This window comes from Spea bombifrons, chromosome 12 (assembly GCF_027358695.1).
Source record: "Spea bombifrons isolate aSpeBom1 chromosome 12, aSpeBom1.2.pri, whole genome shotgun sequence".
Taxonomy (NCBI): domain Eukaryota; kingdom Metazoa; phylum Chordata; class Amphibia; order Anura; family Pelobatidae; genus Spea; species Spea bombifrons.
The window spans coordinates 28134694-28142168 of NC_071098.1; positions in this window are offsets into that span (position 1 = coordinate 28134694).

Genomic DNA, 7475 nt, shown 5'->3' on the forward strand with positions numbered 1-7475 from the left:
AGTTACTTAGTTTAATTTATTAACCCCTTTTCTGCTGTTTCTATACGCATTATCTGGGCCTTTAGGGCTGTAGAACCCTGCAATCCCCTCATACCCAGCAAACATTCTCCTAGAAAAGAGAGCGCATCAGGGGAGGAAAAAGGGGCACAGGTATTTCAGTCCAAAAGAGTTTTCGGGGGGCAGGGGTTATATAAATATATTATTATAATTTTTTTTTTTTTATTATTATTTTTTATGAATTGCATACGATTATGTAAAAATCTATTTTTTCTGGGTTTTTTTAAATTTATTTATTTTATTTTTTATTGTAATGATTTTTAATTTCTACGCAAGTCTGGAATTACATTTTACTGCTCTGAAAAAAAAGCAAAAAAATAAAAGAGAAAACACCTGCTTCCATCTGCCAAAAATCAATAGATGATACTTCAGCCCGAAGCCGTGAGCTCTCCAGCCCCTGTCACAAGTGAGGAGTGAGAAATTGCGAAGCTTTAAACATGGGTTTTCGCTCCTCTTTAAAAAAAAACCTATTGATAACGCGCAGGCATTAACCTGTCTCTCGAGGAAACAAAACACAAAAGAAATTAGTAGAAGACAATGAATGAAGAAAAAAAAAAATGACTAAGCACAAGGACATGATTGACTTTCCCGAGCCTGTCGGCGAAGAACGTCGCGTTTGAACTAAAAATAAATGAAATGCTGATCTGAAATTAAAGGAATTTCCACGGCCGCCTCAATCTGCGTTATTCCGAGCGTTTTATAGCGGAACGTGGACTTTCTATGGTTCTTTGGGAAGCGGGCAGCGACGGCTACCATGATGGAGCTCTGCGGTGAATTATGAATATTTGCCTGCGTCGTGTTGGATAAAGCAACATCTCGGCGTCTCTTGTAATGCATCTTCCCCGAGCTTAAATAATAAAGAAAAATGGTGTTCGCTGAACAAATGAGAGCGTCCTGCACATGAATGCATCACGGTTAAGCTGCAGTTCCACTTAGACATAATATTAACCGAGCGAGTACGCCATGGCAGATCTGGCAATTTATGGGCAGAATAAAATATTAATCTAAAGACCGCTGCGCTGTGTCGCCTTTTGGGTTATACAACATGCACTTTTTGAAGAAAAATAAAACCTTTTATGGAAACAACGTATCAGGGCCTTCCCTTTGTGTCATATGATATTTAAGCATTCCCTGAAAGAATATTATTTTATAAATTTATTTTTATATATATATATATATTTATTTTTATATTATATTTATATATTTATTTATTTTATATATATATATATATGCATCAAAATATTTTAGAAATTAGGTTTTTATTGATGGATCCAGTTATTAAAAAAAAAACTATAAAGAGTTGGTGGAACAGAAATTAAAGGATTCTGATACATTGTAGCTCTTGGAACAGAAGGAGTTAATGATTCACTTACTTTCATTGCTGGCTTTCAATTAATATAATGCCTCTGCCGTTTACCCTTGCTCTGATATTGCACTCCCCGTGTTTAGCTGATCCCAGAATTCAATTTGATAAACAGTATAGAGCATTCACCCAACCCAAGAATACATCTTAACCTTGCTGGCTATCTATAGTGCGGCCAACGCAAGTCTTGGTCCATAACTTACATAGAATTTGACAGCCCGTCTACATGCTACATGAGCATAAATACAAAGCATGTGGCCTCACATATCTAGCCGTCAGTCACACTTACACCATCAGGCGGCCGCTGGCCTTAATGTGCCCTGCTTCTTACCATTGTAAGGAACAGGTCATTAAAGCAGATGTTTAAGAGAAATATCGGCATTTTAACATAGTTTAATACTTATTTGGTTTGACATTATAGACGTGTTCCTAAATGGTTGGGGGTCTATTTACTAAAGGGGAAATGGGCAGTAGAGTTGAGGTGAACTAAGATGGTCCAACACTGGCAGGTTACTCCAGCATGAAGAGCTAAGATGGCCCTACATTAATAACTTGATTTGTAGAAATCAAGAGTTGGGTTGAGCTTGATGGACCCAAGTCTTTCTCTACTACTATAAACTAAGCTAAACTATACATTATACAGGGTCGGCCAAGCTCTTCTTGTAGCAGAACCTCATTGGGGTTGGTCCTTCACAATCTATAGTGAAGTCAAGGAGCTGAAACCACAACTCTTGTCAATTCTCACTTTAGTGAAGAGACTTAATTTGTCACCTTGTGTTTAAAGGTTAAAAAATCTATTATAGATGTAAGAGAAATGCAATGCATGTCAGAGCGATCAATCATTTATATTCTTTGGCCTAGGGTAAGATCATCCACTGCCATTGTGTTAGTACTGCTGATCTTTGGTGGAAACCAAGTTATTCTGGATGATCGACAACTGCATTAATTGACAATTAAAAGTTAAGCTATGGATAGTCCATCTGGCTTAACCAAAGTACACTAAGATAAGGGTAACTCTTCCCCCCGTGGGGCGAGTAAATGACAAGAGAGCAATTATTATGATTAGAGGAATCAGCTCTATCTTAAAGAAGGAACGACATTCTTCACAGTAAGGGGAGCAGACGACAGATATCTGTAGGTACCCTCACAGAATGGTACTGATGGAGGTGATGACTACACCTGCCGTGGAGGTTTCTAAGAATAGACTGGATGTTGGGGCAAAAAGGGTATTCAGGAGTACGTATTGTCATTTAAAAGCTATTGAGCCTGGAAATACTCTGCCCAGGGCTGGACTGGCCACCTGGCAAACTGGGCAGATGCCTCTTGGGCCATTTCCAGATGGTGCAGATCATTCATCTTTCTACGGCAGATCTGGTACTCTGATTTGTGGCCACACAAGAGCGTAGGGTGCTGTTTTTCTTCCCTAGGTCAACCCCGATTCTGACTACCTGTGGCATCAATGTTATGTGACTCGTTTTGCCTTCACGTGGCTCAATGTTTTCACAAATATCATGGATAAGTTGGACTTCATGGACTAGATCTCTTTTTGAACCTTACTTTTGTAACTATGTCAAATAACACTGTTGAAGCTGATGCATGAAACTCATCCTTCATGATGTTGACGACTCTTCTACATTTGGCTTTATAGTTAACCTCACCATGAAGAGAGATCACGTGAAAGAGATCTGATGAAGTTTGGACCTCGTACATGAGATGAAGATCACAGATTAAGTTTAGACCTGAGCTCGGAGGAGAGAATTTCCCCGTTTAACATCTTCACTTTATAGCAATTGTGAAATTTCACCGTACCTTTTCCGAAGAATGTAAGCTGACTTTAAGCGAATGTTAAAAATACATTTTATTTAGCCAAATTCTACGGGTTTTTGCAGACAAAACATCATATTTACAACAGGCAAACCCCCCGTAACTAGCGGTTTTCAAGTCATTTGAAAAGATGCCAACTGGAAATGATAATCAAGGCAGCCTGAATGTATCATTTAGAAAGTGAGTTTTATCCCAGGAATTGTACTTTAACAGAAATTACAGTACTTTACAGAATTAAATCCTTCACGGCTACAAGATCTTTGAAGGAGTTTAAAGTAACGACTTTTAGATCTTTCAAGAAATAAAGATTTTAATAATAAAAAAAATAATACAAAAGCAAGAGTGTATCTCCGGTATAAGAGCTACTGAGTGATAGACGAGACAAGTGGGGGGGGGGGCTAGAAACGGGAGATCATTCATTCACTCTAACACTTAACTCTCATGCATTCCTCTACCTTGACATAAGAAGAGGGAGATATAAGTGGTAGCGAGGACTGTAGCATTGGTGTTATTCTAGAAATAGAGAGCCGAAGGTTACGTGACGGTACCGACTCTACATAAAGTACCGTCTCATCGCTCTTCTCATTGGTCAAAAGAGATTCAATCCAGAGAATATTATCTAAAGTCTGTTAATATTTCAACACACCTTCTGTGATGCACATCGTCATCTCCGCTGCTATTGGGATATATATATCTATATATATATATCTATATATATATATATATATATATATATATTTATTTATTCATGGTAATGATGTCATTGCATTACATAGATCCAATAGAACCAATTAAAAGGTTTTAAAATACATTGGCTCTGTCCTAACTCAAAAGCCAAATATTTTATACGTGTCTATGTGAAATAAATCATATTTGAGCTTTTCCTTCTTTATGTATACATTCTATAAGATTATTATTATTATTACTGTTATTATTTTTTTTGCTAGACAAATGGAAATGAATGATTTAATGATAGATATAAAAGGAGGGCAAAAAAAAAAAGAGCGAACTAAAAAGATACATAAAATATGAAGCCTGATAAATATAACACAATTCTCAGTATAAAAAATAATAAATAATGCAGGGATTCCTGTAGGTGAATGTTCTGGGGTCAGCTTCATGCCTGAAAGATCTCTGTATCGGTGGCAAGAAATCACTTGAATGAGAAGATGCTTCGCATGACACGGTAACGCATAATATCCCTCAGCGGCTGAATGTGGCACTTTTCCATCCTCGTTCATGATTTTAGTTATTGGAAAGGTGAAGACCTTGATTATAGCCCTTTGTGGTGTATACAATAATAGCCCCCAGCGTTGTGTACAGTAACAACCCCCAGCATTGTATACAGTAATAACCCCCAGCGCTGTGTACAGTAATAACCCCCCTGCACTTTATACAGTAATTACCCCCAGCGCTGAATACAGTAATAACCCCCTAGCGCTGTATACAGTAATAACCCTATATATATATATATATATATATATATATATATATATATATATATGTAACAGGGGTTTTAATTTTGCGTATTTCAGGCAAGGGCATACAAGTTCACATTGAATACCCTCGCCTGAAACCTGCAAAATTTAAAGTCGCATGTGACTGAAGTCAACCCTTAACTAAAACTTAATTTGCCTTCTTAATGAATAGACCTAAAGGAATAATTGCTTTAAAAATGGTTATGCCAGAAATATTTGTGACTTTTCTGTTGGCCAGAACTGGCGACTCTGTGTTAGCCAGTAGAATCAACATTAGTTAATGTTCAGGGGTACATAAGCCCGAAGAAGGGACCTCAAAGTTGTGTAAAAAAAACTAACCTCTCAGCCATTAAAAGTAACATTATTTGTGATTCCTTTATAGTAAGAGTACCTTGACACTTGACTAACCTTTCTCTTGATCTATACATTTGCTCAGAATTCATCTAGCAGAATATATCTCTAAAAAATGCATAAAGAAATTTTACTGCAAATAACATTTTTGTAAAAGAGAGCTAAATGAATACATATTTATGCAATAACCCAATTTACTTTGCAGATGAATGCCCAAAGCTCCAGAAAATGGAACATTTTATAAATTGATCTGTGCATAAACAGTGAGAGGTTGAGTTTGTCCGCAGTAGTAAAGGTTTCCAGACATAGAGCTGCACTTAGAACATTGTAATGAATGGTTTATCATGTAAACTCTGTTGCGTTAATGGATTTCTTTAAGAAAACACAAAATGTGGTTTTCAGGCCAAAAAAAACAAGAAAATGGACATTTACAGCAATTCCGCAGTACTTGGAATACACTAAAGGGAGCAAAATATGCAAACGATATTCTCACTGCCCATCATATTGCCGGCTAACTAGAACTATATTCTCGGTATTATTATCACCATTAATATATTCCCCTTTAAAGTGATCATCTCAATCATCCAAGCAGATTTGTCTTGGATACTATGATTAGTAGAAATGGCAGGCGAGATTAATGGAAGCACGACCCCGATCTCAAGAATTTTTACCATTATCCTTAGCTTTTTCAAATCAATTGAACGCAAGGGGTATTTGGCACCTTAAGCTGGGGTAGGAAGCAACAAGCTTTAGAATAAGAATGTCACCAAATGTTCCAAAGAGACTCCCCAAGCCGTGTTGCAGATCCTTGGACACTCTGCCTACCTCCATAAACATGGCATGAGTATGTCAGAGAAACCTTTCCAAGGAGGGCAAGATTATCACAAAAAGTTCCTGCCTTTTACTAACGTCCTAAAGTCCCTCTTCATAATAACCCTGTTTTGTTTCCAACTGCCCTTTAGGTGAATTGGACAGTATACTAGGAGAGGGTGGACATGTGTGACCATGTCTTTGGAGGCCCATGTACAGCTACTTCTTTACACAAGACAGTCAAACATGGCACAACTGGATGTTACCCAGTATGGGGAAGCTGTTTAAATGGAAGGGATCACCATTCCTTGGGCCGGTCAAGGGAGATCTAAAGATCTCCAGAACTGGTTTATGATATGCAGGACAGTGCTCCAAAAATTGGGACTCTCCCCAAAAAATTAGGATTATTGGGAAGAACCGGTCATAGGAGAAACTTATTCAAGTGAGCAAATGGAGAGAAAAGGGCCAAGGAGTAGACATGAATATGATTGTAGGAACCAGTGGGGTAGAAGAAAGAGTCCCTGACCAATATGAGGGCTGTATATTATATTTTATTACATTATATTAATATGAGGAGGCAGCAGAATATTTGTACACCATGGAATTGATGGGGTTCCTTCGCCTCTAGATAGTTGGACCATACCATTTTCAAAGAGGTAGCCACTATTTGTTAATGGTTTCTCAATGCTTCAATCCTTCTTTATAATAAAGTGTGATTTATTATCATCTTATCTTAATAGTCTTTATCTTTTTTATTGTAAGAACAGGAACTCTAGCTTTTGCAGAGCATCTGATTTAGAACAACGTCTATGTTATCCTGTACAGCAAAAACACAGAGATAGATAGAAAATAGAAGCCGGTCGATGTTAACGGACCTAGACGTAAAGGGTCAAGGTTGATACATTTATACGATAAAGTGGATCCAGATATATAATATAAAAGTATCAATATAGAAACATCAGTATTTACTGTTACACTCGCTTCGTGTGATTCTATACCTCCTAAAACATTAAATGGGAAGAAATATTGTGCGTTCTTACTCTGTTGGGGGGAAGAACGGGTGATGTCTGTAACAGCTGTGTCTCCTTTCTGTCCCAGCAGTAAAATCAGAGCGCGAGGATCCATAAATTAATAAAAAAACTCAAAACTAAGAGATTAAATAACAAATGTGTGCTGATTTTTTGAAGTCCTGGCGCTCAGGTGTAAGCATGGCAGTCGAGGAGGTTAGCCCGAGGTAGATACATTATTACTAAGTAGGTCTACCAGTATAAAATGGTTAACGCTACATAAAATGTAGTTCTAGGGTTCTAGAACGCACTTGAAGAAGAGTGAATGGGTCAGGGGGTATCCCCCCCCCGTGGAGTCTCATGTAAATATCTCCTCTAGCTCGGTGTGTGTTTGGTCCATTAAAAGACTCTGTCTGCATCCAGCCGCTTTAACTTCCAGGAACAAACAGCATTTCGTACGGGGTTATAAATCCGTGACCTTGACAAACACAGGCCGGGCACTTCCAATTACATAGACTCGGCCCTGCTTTATTGTTTCTATGGGAGTTTGTTAGTCGCCTAGATACCCTATTTAAAATATACCGA